Source organism: Rutidosis leptorrhynchoides, chromosome 3 (genome assembly GCF_046630445.1).
Source record: "Rutidosis leptorrhynchoides isolate AG116_Rl617_1_P2 chromosome 3, CSIRO_AGI_Rlap_v1, whole genome shotgun sequence".
In the NCBI taxonomy this organism is placed as follows: domain Eukaryota; kingdom Viridiplantae; phylum Streptophyta; class Magnoliopsida; order Asterales; family Asteraceae; genus Rutidosis; species Rutidosis leptorrhynchoides.
This window is the reverse complement of record NC_092335.1, coordinates 65,268,293-65,290,704: the sequence shown is the minus strand read 5'-3', so window position 1 is coordinate 65,290,704 and position 22,412 is coordinate 65,268,293. Positions and strand designations below refer to the sequence as shown.

The 22,412-nt window shown below is 33.5% G+C and overlaps 1 pseudogene; it reads left to right on the top strand.

Annotated features, from left to right (window-relative positions):
- The window catches only part of LOC139900044 (serine/threonine-protein kinase PBS1-like), a 43,424-nt pseudogene that overhangs the window by 3,792 nt on the left and 17,220 nt on the right, over positions 1–22,412 (top strand).

Below are 22,412 nucleotides of genomic sequence, written 5' to 3'. Positions count from 1 at the left end.
ACTGTTGAGTCTTTGCCACGCATCAAACGTGGAAGATCAATTGGTTCCGAAGATAAAAATCCTCGAAAAAGAAAATCAGCTGATAATGAGGTAAGAGAAAGTGTTCAAGAAGAACCACAAATCAATATTCCTTCTGCATAGGATATTGATAAATGTAAATACTAAAATTGCGATAAATTATGCAATATTATGGAACCGAAATGAAACTAAAATCTCTATGAGATATTTTCATATAATGTTACAATGACATCATGAATAAAGATGATGATCTGGAACTAAAATCTGTCATTGAATATACAAAATGGACATGATTGAGCTCAATGGAAAGGAGCAATAAGAGCTGAATTAGAATCGCTCGATAAAAGAAAAGTTTTCGGATCAATCGTTATCACTTTTAAAGATGTGAAACGTATGGGATACAAATGAATTTTTATCCGAAAAGAAATGTGCAAATGAAGTTACAAGGCAAAACTAGACTTGTAACTCAATATTTCTCACAAAGACCAGAAATAAATTAGGAGGAAAAATTATCCTCCTGTAATGGATACAATTACTTATTAGATACTTAATCAACCTGGTAGTTATTTAAATGCATCTCATGAATGTTGTTACTACTTATCTGTATGGATCACTTAATAGTGATATATATGAATATACCTAAAGGGTTAAGGTATCATAAGCATCTAATGTAAAACCCAAGGGAATATATTCCATTAAATCACAAAGATTTCTAAGTGGGTTTATACAAACGGGACGTATGTGGTATAACCGATTAAATGACTACTTGATAAAAAAAAGGGTATAAATATAAACTTATTTTGCACGTATGTTTTATAAAAACAATGTTCGGATATGAGATCGTAGTTGTTTATGTCAATGTTCTTAACATCATATGAACAAATAAAGAGATCTATGAAATCATTCAACTTCTAAAGAATTATTTTGAAATGAAAGATCTTGAAAAAACCAAGTATTACCTTGGATTGCAAATTGAGCATATGCCTAATGGTTTACTTGTACATCAAACAACTTATACCGAAAAGATTTTAAAACAATTTTTTTTAAAGACAAACTCATTGTTGTTAGATCACTCAATATTGACACTGATCTATTTCATCCCTGCGAAGATCATGAAAATTTTAACAGATCGGAAGTTCTATATTTTAGTGCAATTGAGGTTCTTATGTATCTTATAGATTATACAAGATCTGACATTTCTTTTGCAGTTAATTTGTTGACAAGGTTCAGCTCAGCCCCTACCAAAAGATATTGGAATGGAATCAAACAAATAGTTTGATACCTTCGGGGAACTACTGATTTATAATTATTTTATTCTAACAACTCGAAACAAGATTTGTTTGGTTATACAGATGCAGATTATTTATCCGATCTACATAAAGCTAAATCTCAAACTGGATATGTATTCCTAAATGGAGGCACCGCAATATCATGACGTTCTCAAAACAAACACTTGTTGCAACATCATCAAATCATGCCGAAGTGATTGCATTACATGAAGCTACTCGGGAATGATTTTAGTTAAGATCAATGATACAAATCATTATTGATTCTTGTGGACTAGAACGCTATAAAAGCATAACAACTATCTATGAAGATAATACAGCTTACATAATACAAATGAAAGAAGAGTATCAAAAATGACAGAACAAAACATAAATGCTGACGAGGCGCTAAAGCTATAAACGGTCTTAACGGTCATAAGTTTGATGGAAAAGAATGGTATATTGGTAAGGCTCAGAAAAAGACTGAAAGGGAATAGGAACTGAAACAACGGTTTGAACAAACCATGAAGGAGACTGTAGACAAATCACGAGGGCTAAACTTGTACATAAAAGATTTAGATGATACAGTTTCAGATGAAAACCTCAGATTCTTCTCATATACTCAAGATCTCGTAAAAGACAACCAGATTAAAATGAGATACGTTCAATCAACAACTCTGCTGATCTTTATACCAAAGCACTGCCAACTGCTATTTTCAGAACACACGTTCATAATATTGGCATGAGGCATGTTCAGAAGATGTAACAACTCAGGCGTTGCCTACTTGAGGGGGAGTCAACTCTATACTGCACTCTTTTTCCCTTAGCTAAAGTTTTATCCAAATGGGTTTTCTTTAGCAAGGTTTTTAACGAGGCAGTACTAGTTATTCTCTAATAAAATTGTCATCCAAGGGGGAGTGTTATAAAATATCTAGATTGTGTTATAAAATATCTAGATTGGATGTTAATTTTATTATTATTATATTTCTTGCATAGTAATATTTTATACTATAAATAGACATGTATGGTAACCATTTAAGGTGCACCATTTCTCTTGAAATATCAATATCAATATTTCTTCTCTCCTTCTTCTCTCTTTTTCTCTCTTTGTTCTTATAACCATTAAAGGTAGTTATAAGCCTACTGAATTATAACATTTACATATTAATATATAGGAATTAATTATATGGTTAGGTTGTGGCTGTTAAAAAATTAATTGAAGATGGGCTGCAAATGAACGAGAAGTTTCAGGTTGAAATAACGATGCTTTCGCTTGTGCGTTTTAATGACCCGTTCATACCGATTATAAACGATTCACAATAGTTGATTTCATTGCGAGTTATTTGACCTCTATATGATACATTTTACAAATATTGCATTCGTTTTTAAAAGACATACTTTCTTTACATCGAAAGTTGACGGCATGCATACCATTTCATAAAACATCCAACTATAATTGTCTTAATAATAATCTTGATGAACTCAACGACTCGAATGCAACGTCTTTTGAAATATGTCATGAATGACTCCAAGTAATATCTCTAAATGAGCAAATGCACAGCGGAAGATTTCTTTAATACCTGAGAATAAACATGCAAAGTGTCAACCAAAAGGTTGGTGAGTTCATAGGTTTATCATAAACAATAAAATTCATCATTTTGATAGACCACAAGATTTAAATACAGTACACCTATCTCGTGTACAAAATCATTTTTCATAATGCTTAGCAGAGTAGGTTCGTATCCGTTTCTCCCCCGTAGGTTGCCTCGCGATTTTTAAATAACCGTACACATATCTCGTGCATAAAAACAATACACATAACCTGTGTCAAGGTTGTAAAAGTCGCGAGTCGGGGACGCATCGGTCGAGACCTAAAAATGATGCATCGGCCGAGTCGGGGACGCGTCGGGGACGCGTCGGTCATTGACCAACGTTGACTTTATTAATAATTTCTTAAATATATATATTTATATATGTATAAAATAGTTGATTCTGTACCATAAATTTCTTAAATAAGAACTTGAACTTAAATACAATCAAACTTCAAACTCAATTAATGTTACCAAGTGCATAATCAGTAAGGACACAGAGAAAAGAGCGGCCCAAAAAATGAAAACAAACCCTAATTTTAAAACATATCACATCTTGAGGAAAATTTGACTGATTTTGACCGTTTTTGACCAACTTTGACCGTCTTTGACAGACTTTGACCGAACTTTTAGCTTTGACCGTCTTTTGAGTCGTTTTCAGAAAAAACAGGACGGAGAACCCAAAAAAACGTCGCAGCGGCCGATGCGTCGGCCAAGTCGGCCGACTTTTACAACACTGACCTGTGTATAAAAATCATTCTCTCGATACATAACATTCAATTTGATTTCATTGCTCAACATGGTAACCGACCTTAACATATAATGCCCATCAATAATATCCCCAAAACAGAACATCGCGTCTGTATAAATATATAAACTTCGAAGTACTAAACACCACGCCCACTAGCTCTTCTGTCTAGTGAACATTCTGGGTGGGGGTGTTAAACCCGGTAGCTACCTTTAGGATTCGCGTGAATTAGGGCCATACCCGTTTCTAATTCTTAGGTTACCAAGCAATAATAATCAGGGGAAAATTCACAACAATTAATGGCAATTATAACGTCCAACTAATTCAACAATAATCCACAGAACTTCTGTCTGCATAATAATTCATTCGAGGAATGTTTTACTTGTGTCTATCTCGTCAAACATTTATAAAAGCTTCGCAGTCCAAAAATATAGATTTCAAAGGCATTTAATAAAGCAGTTGTAAAACAGTTATAAAGCAGCGCATGTATTCTCAGTCCCAAAAATGCAAAGAGTAAAAGGGAATCAAATGAATTCACTATACGATATTTTGTAGTAAAAATACGCATACGACGGAACTGAACAATGCAAGGTTGGCCTTGGATTTACGAACCTTATAGCTTTTCCCAAAAACAATGCCACAGACAGGGCTCGAACCTGAGACCTCTCGCTCACCCACTATCACCCCAAACCACTAATCCATTTCTGCCTTTCTAATATAATGGGAAACCCAATTATATTTCACTTATTCCCTTCGGCCCAACATAAATTTAAAATGGATCTCGGTCCAACTCCATTAACTGGCCCAACAGCAACATAAATCGTGGCCCAACTGAATAAGCAAATCACGGTTCAAAATCACAAGCCCAAACTCATGTAGGTTTAACGTATGTATCGTGAAATAAAAAAACAGCTGGAAGGTATTATGTTGGTTGCGTTCAATCAGAAAGGGAAAACATAAAGAAAAAAGGTAAGTGAATCATCATTCATCACATCATCACAAATCGTAACAATCATCACATAAAATCATAACAATCTTCAGCATAAAATCATCATCTTTTTCACCTCGTCATCATCATTCTTCATTATTTTCTTCGGTTGCAGCTGGTTTAACGAAACAGAAAAAGAAATAGAAAACTATACAATAGCAGCAATTGATGGTGTCTGTTTTGGTGTTTCGCGATGGTGGGTTGTGATGGGGATGTGGTTGTCGACTGAAACAGGAAATAATAATAACATGAATAGATAGCAACTGTAGCAGCAATAATTTAGCAGGTTTGGATAGTGGTTTGCTTATACAGAAACGGTGGTAAACAGCGTGCAGCAACAGCAGTCCTTCGAGCAGTGCTAGTGACGTTTACAGGCTGCAACAACAGTAACTAGGCGACGGGTTTAGATAGGTTTCAATGGTGGTGGATCAACGATGATTGTGGTGGTGATAAAAAGGTGATTGTGGTATGGGTTGTCGAACGATCGGTACACTTGATCCGGATCGACCCAAACTGAAATCAACTGAAGGTTTTGGAATCCTTCCATTAGGCTGAGTAAAAGAAGGAATAACACCCTTGTGGTTTATCTCGACTTGGTACAAAAATGGAGATAACAGGTTCTTCTTGTTTGTTGTTAAATAACTTACCAAGAAACAAATTATTCAATGAAGTAATTATTCGGATTTGAACTAGTAAAGTAGTCGTTGGGTCTGTGATGGTTTTGGGTGGTGGTTGAAGGGTGTTCAATGGTGGTGGAACCATGGTGGTTTTCGGATGAGAAGAGGAGAGGAAAGAGAGAGAGATGGTGAGGTGGTTGTCCGATGGTTTCACGAAAGAAACTATAAACAGAAAAAGTATATGCATAGCAGCCGCATGAATCATAAAAAAATATGTGGGTTTTGTGAAGATGGTGTTCAGTTGTTTGGTGATTTCACGATGGTGATGAGAGGTGGAAGGTGGTTATTTTTTGGTGAAGGTGACTTCCGAATAACGGTGAAAGGTGGTGTATGTTTTCGGTGATGATGGTGATGGTAATCACGATGGTTGAGAGATCGAGGGGGTTTCGGGTAGTTGTAGGGTGGTTGTAGGGTGGTTGAACGTGACGGGTTATGGGAGGCGATGGTGGTGGTTCTTCAAGTGGTTGTGTTGTGGTGATCGAGTATGAAGGTGGTCGTAGGTGGCTTGAGGTTGTGACATAGGTTGATATATGCATAACATATATATAACCATACATATATGTCAAGTAGTAATAAATAAATAATATAATAATATTAAGAAACATGTGTAATTGAATTTAGCTGCCACACTCTTGTTAGCTTCTGCCGACACTTTTTACGGGTATCATTTCGGGCTCCGTTGTTAATCAGTGACGTATAAAAGTCTTCAGAAAAATTCCAAATTTTAATATTAGTTATAATTATTTATTCTGATCATTATGGTATAAAATTTGGTTATTAACTATTAAATAAAAATTAAATTAACTATTCACTCCCAACCCCAAGTAAAATATAAAAAGTTTTAAAATTCAACAAATAGTTTCTAAATACATTTTTAATAAGTCTATAATTTGTAAAACTCGTTTTCGGATCACCGTTTATTTTAAAATCATATAAGTTTAAATTTAGTTTGCTTAATATCAATCAGAACATCAAACGAGTATTACAATCATTTAATATTTATTTTTACTATACTTTATTTATGGGGGATGATTCTAACACACCATTTTTTAATCCTCACACACCTATTTTAACCTTTTACTCTTCTAATAATACTCCATTTCTTTAAATTGGTGTGTGAGGATCAAAAGAGTGTGTGTGAGAATCATCCCCCTTTATTTATATATAGTTATGTTGTAAATAATAATTATTATAATATTCTATTTTTATTTTATTTTACACAATTCGTTTTAATAACATCAACATATAATATTTCGAATTATATTTCCAATTATTATATATATATATATATATATATATATATATATATATATATATATATATATATATTCACACATATCTATTTACAAATAGTTGTTCGTGAATCGTCGAGAATGGTCGAAGGTTAATTGAACATATGAAATAGTTCAAAATTTTTGAGATTTTTGAGGCTCAACCTAACAAACTTTGCTTATCGTGTCGAAATCATATAAAGATCAAGTTTAAATTTGGTCGAAAATTTCCGGGTCGTCACAGTACCTACCCGTTAAAGAAATTCCGTCCCCGAAATTTGATCGAGGTCGTCATGGATAACAATAAGAATGTTTTCATGACGAATATGAGTTGATAAATAGAGCTTTATCATCATTGAGTAATATGGATAAAACAATTCGTTTATGTGAAGAGTACGAGTGAAGCTATCACAAAAGAGTGAAATGAGTAATTGTAGGTTTGTCTTTAACCGGTGACGTAGTCACGGTTGATTTTCGGAATTCAAGGAATTTAAAGGAAATCTTCGTAATAAGATTTGGTTCTTAGGTAAATAAGAAAGTTGGGATCTTCTTTGGTTAGATGCAATAATCTGTTTCAATTTCTCTGTCGGATATTTTACTATAAATCCACTCCCTTCGTTTCATTATTTCCACAACTCCCATACTCTATACTTTCTTCCTCTTGCCTTTAAGTACAGTAGGTAATGGTCCAGAATTCGTAGGTATGGAATTTCGAATGAACATGCCTAATGTTCTAAGAGAGAAATTGTAATAGCACGATCTCGATTGGTTAAATTACTAGAATTCAAGAGAAAAGATAGAACTATCAAGGAATTATGTTCTTGATATGTTTATATATTAGATAGAATGTAAGAGTCGTGTAACATGGCACCTGATGATGTTAGGGTATATGAATCATCACATTTCATTAGAAACTCAGCATGACTTACTGTAATATAATCACGTTGATCAAGTGTCATTATATTATACTAACTCATGCTTCAGTTCCCAACACTACTTCAAAAACATTCGTATTTTAAACTCGAAGGTTTACAGAATATAGAAACTAAACAGTTTCCTTTATGATTGTAATACAGATAACGCGGAGAGATAAATAATATTGGACAAGAATATTTATGAAGATATCTTCAGAAATATTGAGGCTATTAATAATGAAAGATACGATAATATCTCAGAATTTTAGAATCAAATTGTGATGAAGAAATTCATTCACGATGATTTAGAGCGATTAAGGAGCAAGGTATTCGCTAAAGATTTTATCAGAAACAGAATCATCAGGATTCTTTATGTACAAGTTTGGTCATTGTGATTTGTTCAGAGTCTCCTTCATGGTTTACTCAATCCGTTTTTCAATTATCAAACTTTTGATTGTTAAAACAGTCTTCAGTTTTTCGCTGATTCATCAGTTTTTTTTTCAAAATTCAAAGAACTGATTCGTAGATTAGAGTGCTTTTCAGAATGTCAGAATGGGAGATCATAATTCTAAGAGATAAATGTTATATGTATACATATAACTGTTGATGTAGAAACACTGCGAGATTCGAAATACTGATTGCTAATTCTCGGTAGTTGGTATGGCAATTGTCATTACAAAACGCGGATGAGTATATGATAGTGTTATAATGATTTTTCAGAAAGTCAAAGATCAATGAAGTTACTGGTAATTTTACTGCTAATGTGATGGGGTATAAAAGGTTCCCCGGTAACGATGACGAAAGGGCAATCGTATACGTCAAGATTATAATAAGACTAGTACGATTGAGAAATCGAAGTTGACTTGTTGGAGCTGTGATAAAATTGGCTATTTTGAAAAGGAATTGCAATGTTATATTCGGTAATAACAATACCAAAGGAGCTAGCACAGATACGTGTTAAACGTTTACTCAGATTCCAAGTGTTTTCAGGTGCATAACTATATGCATCAATCTTTTCTTCCGTAGATGAATTGCGGTTGGTTCATCCTCTCGATTAAGGTGTTTTCAAGATTCATGAAAGGTTTGAACGCATATTGTAATCGTCAAGATACAAATGAGGTTTAAGATGAAATCAAGTGGCAAACTTGAAGAAATGTTTAGTTTCATATATTATAATCAATATTTTAATTCATTTTAAATTGTCCAATGTTAGTAGTCCACAGTTAGTAGTCCACAATTAGAAATTCAATAATTCATATATAGTTTAATATATAATATTCGAATTCATTAATACGTATCGTGACCCATTGTATACATGTCTCAGACTCGATCACAACTCAAAGTATATATATTATTTTAGAATCAACCTCAACCATGTATAGCTAACTCGAGCATTACTGCATATAGAGTGTCTATGGTTATTCCAAATAATATATATAGATGACGCCGATATGATATGTCAAAACATTGTATATGTGTCCCGATAAAGTGCGTAAAATAAATAACAGAAATTAAATGACGATAAATAAAATTGCGAGAATTAAAATTGCGATAAATAAATTGCAATAAATAAATGTAATAAGGAATTAACAGTTAGCTAGGAACAGTTAGCTAGGATTTTGTTAGCGTGGATTCTTAACAAAATTTCTCATAGTTAATTTGTTTGTTTCTAACAAATTTTATTTTGTCCAATGTTTTCTTCATTATGCCACTTGTTGGATTCTAAGAGATTAAAATCCAAATATGAAATTTGAATGAAAATGGTTATTCTGTTGTAAATGGATACGTATATCTGTGGATGTAAGTAGGATAGTAAATGACTGTTGAAGCAGATTCGAAGAATGTACAGTTTAACTTATTAATGTGAAATCAAAATATTCTTCGGGTATTACCTACCCGTTAAAATATTTTTACCATTAACAGCTTGTACAAAAGAATTTTTATTTACAACCATTATGAAAACATATATACATATATATTTTCTTCAGATGTAATCATGGATTTAATGAGTTAATATGATATTAATCTCATTTGCTTTTCGGTTTGAGCTAGAATAAATAATCTCTAAGACTTTAGAGATTACATAATCGCCATGAAGAACGAAGATAATTGATGTAGAACGATACGTAGAACGATGATTATACTCGAGGAACAGAATGAGATGTTGAGGCATGGATTGTTGATGATACTGGTGCTGTTACTGATGATAAACCCGGTAGCTACATTTAGGATTCGCGTGAATTAGGGTCATACCCGTTTCTAATTCTTAGGTTACCAAGCAATAATAATCAGGGGAAAATTCACAACAATTAGTGGCAATTATAATGTCCAACTAATTTAATAATAATCCACAGAACTTCTGTCTGCATAATAATTCATTCGAGGAATGTTTTACTTGTGTCTATCTCGTCAAACATTTATAAAAGCTTCTCAGTCCAAAAATATAGATTTCAAAGGCATTTAATAAAGCAGTTGTAAAACAGTTATAAAGCAGCGCATGTATTCTCAGTCCCATAAATGTAAAGAGTAAAAGGTAATCAAATGAACTCACTATACGATATTTTGTAGTAAAAATATGCATACGACGGAACTGAACAATGCAGGGTTGGCCTCGGATTCACGAACCTTATAGCTTTTCCCAAAAACAATGCCACAGACAGGGCTCGAACCTGAGACCTCTCGCTCACCCACTATCACCCCAAACCACTAATCCATTTCTGCCTTTCTAATATAATGGGAAACCCAATTATATTTCACTTATTCTCTTCGGCCCAACAGAAATTTAAAATGGATCTCGGCCCAACTCCATTAACCGGCCCAACAGCAACATAAATCGTGGCCCAACTGAATAAGCAAATCACGGTTCAAAATCACAAGCCCAAACTCATGTAGGTTTAACGTATGTATCGTGAAATAAAAAAAATAGCTGGAAGGTATTATGTTCGTGGGGTTCGATCAGAAAGGGAAAACGTAAAGAAAAAAGGTAAGTGAATCATCATTCATCACATCATCACAAACCGTAACGATCATCACATAAAATCATAACAATCTTCAGTATAAAATCATCATCTTTTTCACCTCGTCATCATCATTCTTCATTATTTTCTTCAGTTGAAGCTGGTTTAACGAAACAGAAAAAGAAATAGAAAACTATACAGTAGCAGCAATTGATGGTGTCTGTTTTGGTGTTTCGCGATGGTGGGTTGTGATGGGGATGTGGTTGTCGACTGAAACAAGAAATAATAATAGCACGAACAGATAGCAACTATAGCAGTAATAATTTTGCAGGTTTGGATAGTGGTTTGCTTATACAGAAACGGTGGTAAACAGCGTGCAGCAACAGCAGTCCTTCGAGCAGTGCTAGTGACGTTTACAGGCTGCAATAACAGTAACTAGGCGATGGTTTAGATAGGTTTCAATGGTGGTGGATCAACGATGATTGTGGTGGTGATAAAAAGGTGATTGTGGTATGGGTTGTCGAACGATCGGTACACTTGATCCGGATCGACCCAAACTAAAATCAACTGAAGGTTTTGGAATCCTTCCATTAGGCTGAGTAAAAGAAGGAATAACACCCTTGTGGTTTATCTCGACTTGGTACAAAAATGGAGATAATAGGTTCTTATTGTTTGTTGTTAAATAACTTACCAAGAAACGAATTATTCAATGAAGTAATTATTCGAATTTGAACTAGTAAAGTAGTCATTGGGTCTGTGATGGTTTTGGGTGGTGGTTGAAGGGTGGTCAATGATGTTGGAACCATGGTGGTTTTCGGATGAGAAGAGGAGAGGAAAGAGAGAGAGAGATGGTGAGGTGGTTGTCCGATGGTTTCACGAAAGAAACTATAAACAAAAAAAGTATATGCATAACAGCCGCATGAATCATAAAAAAATATGTGGGTTTTGTGAAGATGGTGTTCGGTTGTTTGGTGATTTCATGATGGTGATGAGAGGTGGAAGGTGGTTATTTTTTGGTGAAGGTGACTTCCGAATAACGGTGAAAGGTGGTGTATGTTTTCGGTGATGATGGTGATGGTAATCACGATGGTTGAGAGATCGAGGGGGTTTCGGGTAGTTGTAGAGTGGTTTTAGGGTGGTTGGAGGTGACGGGTTATGGGAGGCGATGGTGGTGGTTCTGCAAGTGGTTGTGTTGTGGTGATCGAGTATGAAGGTGGTCGTAGGTGGCTTGAGGTTGTGACATAGGTTGATATATGCATAACATATATATAACCATACATATATGTCAAGTAGTAATAAGTAAATAATATAATAATATTAAGAAACATGTGTAATTGAATTTAGCTGCCACACTCTTGTTAGCTTCTGCCGACACTTTTTACGGGTATCATTTCGGGCTCCGTTGTTAATCAGTGACGTATAAAAGTCTTCAAAAAATCCCAAATTTTAATATTAGTTATAATTATTTATTCTGATCATTATGGTATAAAATTTGGTTATTAACTATTAAATAAAAATTACATTAACTATTCACTCCCAACCCCAAGTAAAATATAAAAAGTTTTAAAATTCAACAAATAGTTCCTAAATACATTTTTAATAAGTCTATAATTTGTAAAACTCATTTTCGGATCACCGTTTATTTTAAAATCATATAAGTTTGAATTTAGTTTGCTTAATATCAATCAGAACATCAAACGAGTATTACAATCATTTAATATTTATTTTACTATACTTTATTTATATATAGTTATGTTGTAAATAATAATTATTATAATATTCTATTTTTATTTTATTTTACACAATTCGTTTTAATAACATCAACATATAATATTTCGAATTATATTTTCAATTATTATATATATATATATATATATATATATATATATATATATATATATATATTCACACATATCTATTTACAAATAGTTGTTCGTGAATCGTCGAGAATTGTCGAAGATCAATTGAACATATTAAACAGTTCAAAATTTTTTAGACTCAACCTAACAAACTTTGCTTATCGTGTCGAAATTATATAAAGATCAAGTTTAAATTTGGTCGAAAATTTCCGGGTCGTCACATGCGTCACCCGAACATTGTTACTTTGATTGGATGCTCAGAGAACGATAAGCAGCTTCTTGTTTAAGAGCTCATGCCATTAGAATCCTTGGAACAACACCTACATTGTAGGTCTCCTTTCTACTTGATTTATTTACAGGTGGCAAAATAGACAGTTAGGTAAGAGTGCTCCCAATGGTCCCGTCCAGGAGCCGCCCAAGTTCTAGTCCAGGAGGACACCAATGGCACCACCTAGCCCAGCTTTAGTCCAGGGTGGCGCCCAGGTATCTCGTACATGTTTCCGTCCATTTACAACACATTTGAGGACGGAAGGCTTGCAAGTTTTGTGGTACTTTTTGCTACTAATCTTGTACAATTGATTAATTAATTAATATAGTGGGTGAGGAAGAAGTGTCAAAGCTAAGGTATACGAAATAGTTTATATTTTACTAGGAAAAACTATTAAATACGATACAATTTTACACAAGATATTTATTTATTTAGAGAATGGATATACTTAAACCTTGCTACAACACTTATAGGCAGTGTACCTAATCGTAAAGTAGTGTAGTTTTTAGTAAGTCCGGTTCGTTCCACAGGGAAATCTTTAAACAAAGCTTAACGCTATATTAGTTTACTTTTGTAAAAATACAAACATATATATAAGTAATATTATTATTATAAAGGGGGGTTTTTACCGTTTAATGATCGGTTTGTCGATTTTAAAACTTTAGTCGCAGTTAAAACCTAATGTAAAATATAAAATAAATACAAGACTTAAATTAAAGCGTAAAGTAAATAACGATAATGAAATTGCGAATAATAAAAGTGCGATAAAATAAACTTGCGATAATTAAAAAGTACGATAATTAAAAGTGCGATTAAATAACAATAAATAAAAGTGCGATAATTAGAAGTGCAATTAAATATAAAATAAAGGAAATTAAATATGAAATAAAAGAATTATGCTTATTTAAACTTCCGTAATCATGATGTTTGACGTGTTGATTTTAGTTTTATGCCCATGGGTTAATTGTCCTTTGTCCTGGATTATTTAATCTGTCCGTCTGGTTTTTGTCCATAACAGTCCATCAGTCATAAATATAAAGTGCGAGTGTCCTCGTCAAATTATTATTATACCCGAAGTTAAATATTCCAACTAATTGGGGATTCGAATTGTAACAAGGTTTTAATACTTTATTTAATGAATACACCAGGTTATCGACTGCGTGTAAACCAAGGTTTTACTACTTTGTTAACAATTACACCAATTACCCTTGAATGTAATTTCACCCCTGTTTTAATTATTCTAGTGGCTATTAATCCATTCCCGTGTCCGGTTAAATGAACGATTATTCGTACATATAAATACCCCGCCCATCGTGTCCGATCGAGTGTATATGGTAATTTATAGGGACGCCCAATTGTAAATCTTTATATTAACATTAACAAACTATTATTTAGTTAAACAAATATAAAGCCCATTAATAGCCCATAGTCTAATTTCCACAAGTGTCGTTCTTTTGTCCAAACCCCAATTATGGTACAAAGCCCAATTACCCAATTTTAGTAATTAGCCCAACATCATGATTACTTCGTTTTAAATAAGCATAATAATAACTTAGCTACGAGACATTAATATAAAAAGGTTGAACATAACTTACAATGATTAAAAATAGCGTAGCGTTACACGGACAGAATTTCGACTTACACCCTTACAACATTCGCTAACATACCCTTATTATTAGAATTATAATTAAAATTAAAATTAAAATATAAATTATATATATATATTTTACGTATATATGAGAGAAGAGAAAGTTATGAATTGCGATCAGAATTCGGTTGCTTTTATAGGAAAAGTCGAATTTTGGGGCTCCGCGACTCGCGGTGAAAACCTCTTCAAACTCCGCGAGTCGCGGAGAATGAATTTACAGCTCAGTCCTTGGAGTCTTTCTCTGCCGACGGTTTTTATTTATAAATATAATATATATATATAATTAATATAATTAATTATATATTATATTATATTTATATGCATAGTTAACTTGTAATTTTTAGTCCGTTGCGTCGAGCGTTAAGAGTTGACTCTGGTCCCGGTTCCGGATTTTCGAACGTCCTTGCGTACAATTTTATATTTTGTACTTTGCGTTTTGAATCTTGTACTCTTGTAATTTCGAGACGTTTCTTATCAATAATTGGAACCTCTTTGATTGTCTTTTGTTCTTTTGAGCTTTTTGGTCGTTTGCGTCTTCAATTCGTCGAATCTGTCTTTTGTCTTCACCTTTTATTATTTAAACGAATATCACTTGTAAATAGAACAATTGCAACTAAAAGCTTGTCTTTCTTGAGGAATAATGCTATGAAATATATGTTCGTTTTTAGCATTATCAAATATTCCCACACTTGAGCGTTGCTTGTCCTCAAGCAATATTGTCTTGAAATACTAGAATCACTTCTTTATTCTTCACACTTTGTACATCAGTGATTTCTATACGGTGATATAAACAATGGTAGTAACGATATGGTTTACAGTCCCACATGACTATAAAAATTTAGATCCATTAAGGAAATTGGATCTTTATGAAAACATTTGATCTTTTGAAATCTAGTTTTTACCCTAGATAAGTTTTTCGGAATAACCCTTTACCGGTGTTTGCAAAATATTTTTGTGGGTTTGGTGGGTTTCAGATTTGAAAATTTTAGCTCAAAACTTGCGGTTTTGTGTCACCCACTTGCTAACCTTGTATTTGGAAAGCAACACGTCCAGTTTACTTGTCCCGTATATTACCTTTCGGTAAACTACCGTCCGGTTGTAAAGGAAAGCGTTGAACAAGCAACTGTTAAGGCAATGTCCCCTGACATGCTTTTAATTATGGTCTATAACGTGTCGGACACAATTACTATCCTTGGTAGGAGCAATAGTAAAGCTCACCCTTATAATTTTTCGGTCTGGCACAAGGTCCTGTCTTTGACCATGCTATGCAACCACCGTTCTTACGGTTGACACCCGATTTAGTTCAGGTGACCTAATGAATTCCAGGTGAATTCCTAGGATTTTATGTTCAATGGTAATGAACGTATTGAAAATAGGGTTTTCAGAAAACAAATCGGTTTGTAATTTTGATCAAAATATTTTCTCGTTCAAGCTCGAGTTTAGATATCATTGAATTCCATGAGTTTGTAATTCTCAATCTTTAAGGTCAATCTCTAGGATTGAGTAATATCAGTCTTAAAAGCTGATTTTTAATCTTTAAGGAGATTATCCTTTCTGGGGATCTGATTCATTAGTCTTATCCAGCTAATTTGCATGGTGCCCCCCCATTGTACGAGATAAATCCTTCTCATGGTTAGGATAAATCTGACCACTTGGCGACCCTGTTTAATACTGAGGTCCGTGGATTTCCTGCTGATTTTAGTGATGACTTTTCTAGATTTTTCGTCAACCTACAGCTGGTCTGGACGACAACTTCATGACCTAAATCAAGAAGCGCGTGTCTTTTTCGGAAGACTTTACTTCCTTTTAATGATGGAATTGATTCATCATGTAGATCCATCTCTTCTTTTCTTTCATCGGGTAAAAACAGTTTAGTTTAGTCCAAAGCAAAAGTATTTTCAGTTATTTGTTACAGATATATGTGACATATGTTTAAGATAACTTGGTAAATTTTCCCACACTTGGCTTTTATTTTCCTTTTTATCGTCCTCTATTCCATTTTAAATGAATTTTAACATTTTAGTTTGTTTCTTAATTTATGTCCTTTCCGAGGTAACAATAATTTCGGTGTTAAAACCTAGTTTTATCGTTCATAAATATGTATAAACATGATTTTGAATTCATTTAATTGAAAATTTTGAAAAATTTTACTAGAATTGGGTAGTCAGTATATAAGACTAGGGCTGTTCTTTTTTATCAGAGAGCACTAGATTCTAATACAACTACTGCTTTACTAGTATTTTTAATGGTAACCAAGTGTATAAAGTAAAAAAATTTTAAAATCCGAAAGAATTTAACCCCTTCCCACACTTAAGATCTTGCAATGCCCTCATTTGCAAGAAATCAGTAACAATTTAAATTATTGAGGGTGATTTGTGTGAAAATGATTAAATTTTACCAAAGTTTCCAAATATATTGGCGTTTGTTTGCTGAATGATAAATGGTGCACATCATTTGTTCATTCCGTCTTGTTGTTATTTCACATATATTTTGCATCTTGTCGTCAAAATTAGTTGCTTTTGCTGAACTTAATGCCAGTCTTTGAAAATGCGTTGTTTTACCCTGTTGTGTACATAAGATAAACTGCAAACATATATACATATTTTTGAAGTTTGGTATATTACCCCACATTCAAAAATTATTAAAATCTAAGAATAAAAGTTAGATAATTATAAAAATGATTACAATATTAACAAAAGTATTAAACGTATCAATAATTACAAATTACAAAATAAAAAAAAATAATAAGTAAACTAAGGATGATATTGGTACCAATAGGGGTTCCAGGCATAACCATAGGTGCTATAGAATGCTTCGGCAGGGTCATACGTAGGATACGGTGGCTGCATCTCTATAGACCAGGGAGGGAAGATGGGTTTCGGTGTAGGAATATAGTTTCTACCTATATGTTGGCAATGAGCTATGATTTGGTTCTGATGAACTTGCCAATCTTCAAATGCTCTCTGTCTAGCATTTTCGTATTCCTGAGAAGCTATAAACCTATGCATTTCTTGCATCTCATTCCCCCCTCCTACATTACCTTGCTGCTGGTTTCTCTCCACCTGTGGATGTCTACCATGGTATCGTACTGCGGCGTTATTTCGCCTCTTCAAAACTTTCGCACCATGGTATACATTTAAACCTATAGTATCGCGGGATTCTGGTTCTTCTACTAATAATCCCCCCCGACTTATATCCACACCGAGATATTCACCAATCAAAGTAATAAAAATACCACCTCCTATTATGCTATGCGGTCACATCCCCCGAACCATAGCTGATAAATAATAACCCACACAATATGGTATACTTACAGCGCTTTGTGGGTCTCGAATACACATATGGTAAAACAAATCCTGTTCATTTACTTTTTCCTTGTTTTTACCCCTTTGTGTAATCGAATTAGCTAAAAACCTATGTATCACTCTTAATTCGGCTCTATCTATATCCAAATAAGAGTAATTTCCCCCTTTGAAACGGTGATGGCTTGTCATTTGACTCCACACACCGTGTGTATCAAAATTTTCATCTATCTTTCTACCGTTTAGTATCAATCCTCTACAATCGGCAGACGCTAACTCCTCAGGCGTATATATACGTAAAGCCTGAGCCATGTCCAGTAAAGACATGTGGCGCATCGAACCGCCTAACAAAAATCTAATAAAAGAACGATCGGTTAAACTAGCTACCCGATCATTCAACTCTATACTACATAACAATTCTTCACACCATACTTTATATACAGGTCTACGTATGGTGAATAGATGTACCCAGTCATTAAAAGAAGAATTACCATACCTCTGTACAAGTAATTCCCTAATTGGCCCGGCCAATTCTACAGCTTCTAAGGGTCCCCATTCTATGACCCTCGGTACCTCAACAACCTTGGAATGAAGAGTATGCAAACCCCGTTGATATTTTGGATAATCTATCCAAAGTCTGTCAAATCTCAGGTTCGGGTGCAACTCTTCCAAGTGCATATCAGAAAAGGTCATGACTGGATGAGGTATATCCTGCTTGTAGTAGTTATCCACCTCCTGTTGTTCCAAATTCTCAGCAGGAGCATTGCGGGCTTGGGATGAAGATTCACCCCTTTCATTCTGCAAAACACATCAAACACAAATTTTGTGCATCCAAATATGCATTAGTGTCAGCAAAATCATCAATCAAAATAATTACAATGACATTATCAATTTATATCAAACTTAAGCTCATTTTCATATTTTCATCAAATCTACACTTTTTCAAATAAGCATATACGAAAATGTTCGCCAAGTTCATAAGCATTCAACTCAAATAACATGTCAAAATAATCATTACTAGCAATTAAACAAGTCTCAAATGGCATTATCTTTCAAAAATCAAGTTCATGAATTTTAGACTTGAAAAAGTCCACTTTAATTCTCAAAATCATGTTTAGGCTCAAAATTTGGATCATTTAACTACCTAGACATGTTACACTACTCAATTTAGCAACAATTCATGACAAAAATCGGCCATAACCTGTTTATATCAAAAAGCCCCAAATTGCTCAAGAACACAAACCCTAGATTACTCAAAATTTGAAGTTTAAGGCTTCTAATCATGTTAAACAGCATCAATCTAGGTTATACAAGCATAATACATAAACAATTTAAGCCTAATTACACTAAAAAGCATCAAAATCAAATTGGGGAAAAAAATTGCTCAAGAACATCAAATTTCGAATTAAATGGTGTTTAGGTGTAGAAATTTACCGTTTTTCTTGAGTAATTCTTAGATAGCATCCTTCTCAACATGATTTTAGCAAAAGATTTGGTGATTAACGGTTAAAAATTGTGATTTTTTTTGGGGTTTTTTCTCGGGTTTTTCGCAGCTATTTTCGCAGGTTTTTATTGTTTTGGGGTTGGGACTGATCTGTTCCAGCTCTTTATTTTTTTCTGATTTTTCATCCCTCCGCGAGTCGCGGCGAAATGCACTTCAAACTCCGCGACTCGCGGAGTTTGTTTTTTTTTTTTTTTTTTATATTTTTATAATCATTAACTTTTGAAACAATTAAGTACTTAATTTTAAAATTTTGTTTCCCTTGTTATTTAGGACGAGGTCGTTTCGGATCGATGTCCTAGTCCGTCCTTCGACAAAATTTTAAAATTTGTCTTTTTGTAGCGATTGTTTTAAAAGCTAAGATTTTTGGGTTTTTTCAATGTTTTTGGCATACTCTAATTCAATAAGATTAAAAATAATGATAATAAAAGTTCTCGTTCCTCCCTCGGATAAAGCAATTTTGGTTCAAAGACCTAGTCTTCAACTTACGATGAATTTTAAAAATCATATTCTTAACTTAATGAGATAAAGTAAATTTTTGTTTTTAAATTCACACAACTTAAATATAAAATTCAAAATTAATATTAAAAATTCACACCAAACTTAAAATTTGAAATGCATAAAATTAAAAATTCATATTTTAAAAGTTAAAAATTCACACCAATCTTAATTTAAAAATTCATATTATAAATTCACACCAAACTTATATTAATTTTTCAAATATTTACAATTTTAAATATATTGTTTTTACAAAGTTTTCAACATTAATTTAAGATTTAAATATTAATTTTAAAAACATGGTAAAAATAAATTTAAAAATCTTTTTGTCTTTTTATCCCACTTTAATCAATCAAATATTATCAAAAATATGCGCCCCTCTTTTCGGTAAAGTAATTTCGGTTCCAAGACCTAATTTAACTCATGACTAATTTTTGAAATATTTTGGGTTGATTGATTAAAGATATTTATACCTTAAGAATAAACGTTAAATTTCGCAGTGATGTAATAAATTTTTGAATGATATCAATAATTTCGGTCGCCAAACCTAATTTTATTCAATACCAATTTAATACTTTTTAGCGAACAAATTAGCGTTTATTATCAAAAGGTTAAAAATAAAAACTGTACAGACATACCTGTGAAATAGATTTCTTAGTTATATGATCTATCCCATTCATAAGATAGTCGGTTTAATTGGTTTTCCATGGCTACATAGGCGTAACCTCGAGCATTCAGTATCTTTTCTTCTAAACATATGAACGGTCCGTCTCTGCATAAAGTAACAAATTCGGTATTTGAATAGGTTTGATTATTTGAACATTTACCTCCATGTGACCATTTTCCGCATTTGTGACATCGTTCTAAGTGTCGTGCTCTTCTTTTCGCTGCGGATTTTGATTTTCCTTTACCAAATTGTAACTTATTATCTTCGCATCTGGATTCTTTTCTAACTCCGTCCATTCTTTCTCTGATTACTGATACTATTTCACTCGGTAGTATGTCATTATTTCTTTTAGTGATCAAAGCGTGTAGCATTAGACCATGGTTTAGTTCACAGGCAGTCTTCATTTTGTAAAAACCTAAAAAAATAAAAATTCAGAATGGGGGGAGAAGACTAGTTCTTTAGGGTCTGCTAGGGAAAGACCATTCGGGTTCCATTTTCGAGAACTACACGAAAACAGACAATCTAACTCTAACAGAAATACATATTATCCTTTAAAGACTTGATTCTCCCCACACTTAGTTAGCTGTGGTGTCGAAATTGTGATTAACTTCGTTGTCGACTTCCATCGGACCATGTATGTAATGTTTAACTCTGTGACCATTAACTTTAAATTCAATCCCATTTGAATTTATTAATTCTATCGTTCCGTATGGGAAAACTCTTTTGACTATGAATGGTCCAGACCATCTTGATTTCAATTTTCCAGGAAATAGCTTGAATCGTGAATTGAAAAGAAGAACTCTGTCTCCTTCTTTAAATTCTTTTGAACTTCTGATTCTTTTATCATGTCATTTCTTCGTTCTTTCTTTATAGATTAACGAATTTTCGTATGCTTCATGTCTTAATTCTTCTAATTCATTTAGTTGACTTAATCGTAGACGTCCGGCTTCATGTAAATCAAGATTACATGTCTTCAAAGCCCAAAATGCTTTGTGTTCAATTTCTACTGGAAGATGACATGCTTTTCCATAAACAAGTCTAAAAGGTGTGGTTCCAATTGGAGTTTTGTAGGCTGTTCTAAAAGCCCAGAGTGCATCCTCCAATTTAATGGACCATTCCTTCGAATTTGATCCTACGGTTTTCTCTAGAATACGTTTTAAAGCTCGGTTGGTATTTTCAACTTGTCCACTTGTTTGTGGATGATATGCGGTGGAGATTTTATGAGTTACTCCATATCTTTTAAGAACTTTCTCAAGTTGATTATTACAGAAATGAGTACCCCGATCACTTATTAAAGCTTTCGGTGTTCCAAACCTTGCAAAAAGACGTTTTAAAAAGTTGACTACAACTCGTGCATCGTTAGTTGGGAGAGCTTGTGCTTCCGCCCATTTAGATACATAATCAATGGCTACGAGTATATATAGATTATTATGAGATTTTGGAAATGGACCCATAAAGTCAATACCCCAAATGTCAAATACTTCACATACTTGGATGACATTTTGTGGCATTTCATCACGTTGACTTATTTTTCCGGCCCTTTGACATGCATCACAGGATTTGCAAAGAAGGTGTGCGTCTTTGTAAATTGTAGGCCAATAGAATCCAGCTTCATAAACTTTTCTTGCTGTTAGTTGAGGCCCATAATGCCCTCCTGTTGGTCCTGTGTGACAATGGTTTAAAATTTTACTAGCTTCATCTCCAAATACACATCGGCGTATTATTCCATCGGGACAACTTTTAAACAGATGTGGATCTTCTCAAAAATAGTGTTTTATATCACTGAAGAATTTCTTTCGTCTTTGGTACGATAATCCTTTTTCAAGGAATCCACAAACTAAGTAGTTTGCATAGTCTTCAAACCATGGGATTTCTTTATAATCTATCTTCAATAGATATTCATCAGGAAAGTTGTCTTGTATGGCTGATTCATTTAGAACTTCTAATTCGGGATTTTCAAGACGAGAAAGATGATCAGCGGCGAGATTTTTTGCTCCTCTTTTATCTCGGATTTCAATATCAAACTCTTGTAAGAGTAAGATCCAACGGATTAATCTTGGTTTAGCATCTTGTTTTGAAAATAGGTATCTAAGAGCAGAATGGTCGGTATAGACCACCGTTTTTGCTAGAACGAGATATGATCGAAATTTGTCAAAAGCAAAGACAATAGCAAGGAGTTCTTTTTCAGTAGTTGTATAGTTTGTTTGTGCTCCTTGTAACGTCTTACTAGCATAATATATAG